Source organism: Chaetura pelagica, unplaced genomic scaffold (genome assembly GCF_000747805.2).
Source record: "Chaetura pelagica isolate M959 unplaced genomic scaffold, ChaPel_1.0 scaffold15, whole genome shotgun sequence".
Lineage (NCBI taxonomy): Eukaryota > Metazoa > Chordata > Aves > Apodiformes > Apodidae > Chaetura > Chaetura pelagica.
The window spans coordinates 1,479,710-1,480,992 of NW_009953507.1; positions in this window are offsets into that span (position 1 = coordinate 1,479,710).

The window sequence follows — 1,283 nt, forward strand, 5'->3', positions numbered from 1 at the left end:
GCAGGGCAGACACATACATGGATTATCACTTAAAAGATAAACCAACATGTTTTCTGTCATAAATGAGATTTTATTATTATTAGCTTATTGACAATTTATAGTATTTTTTGTACTTTGTGCACTAATGTATATGTTTTAGCGTGCTAAAGCCGTTTTTATATCTATCACAAGCTAAATTCTAGTGCAACAACATTAATTTAAATCAGCATGTTGCAAGACATCTGAGACTGATGGTAGGATTGCTGAAGCAATACAACTGGAGAGTAATTCCTCATAGGCAAGCACAGAAATGACCAGATGGCCTATACAGTTCATACAGTCTAATTATATATTTATATATATATTGATATATATTGGAAATTGAAGTTACTGAGCCTATTTGATCCAAAAGATCTTTTTCTACACTGAGTGCACTACACAAACGTTAGCTGTTTAAATAGCTTCTGTTTTGTTAAGATATCAGTGTGCTGGGTGATCCCTGATGAGGAAAAAGGAGTTGGAAAGTACTTTATAGGATTTCCTTAGCAAAGTTACATAAGCTCTCTGGGCCTTAATTCACTTTCTGTAAGTAAAGACAGGTGAATATATTTCTAATTTCCTAGTCATAAATTTATTGTAGGACCAGCTGCTGTTTGAGGTGACCAAGCAGTAGTGCTAGAAAAAACACAAAAAGGAATTGGTGTGTTGTTTCAAATAAAGCTTTACTCACTGGGCAGTTGTTGTACAGACAGGTGAAGAGAATTGTACCTGCTCTTGACCGCTTGCTTTTTACTACGTGCAGGACTTGCTCTGTATGATCGACAAAGGCAAGTGTTAAGTCTTCAGCTGGGCTGGCAAAAAGTTGTTTTTGAAGCATGTGGGTGCAGCCGGCTCACAGAAATGTATTGCAGCAAAAATCTTCCAGATCTAGAATATGGCTGTAATGGCTGTCTAAAAATACATGACAAAGGGTGTCCTTTGGAGGGAAAGCCAGAAATAACTTGCTTTTGCTTTGTCAAAACGTAATTATCAGTTAATTTACAAGCAGCAGTCTGAACAGAAGACCACGCCAGAGCTAACTTTCCAGCAAATTTTCTGCGCCCGAATCTCGAGGTTGGACTTCCCCTAAAAAAAATAATAAATACGACTCGCTCGTAGTTTCGAGCCTTGGTTTTGTAACCAGCCGCGTCCCTTCCCCGTTTCGTTGACCCCGCGCTGGGGCATTTAAATGTTCTGGCTGGAGGCGCCGCAGCGAAGCTCGTCCGGCGCTGGGCGGGAACGCAGCGTCCGGAGCAGCGCGTTCC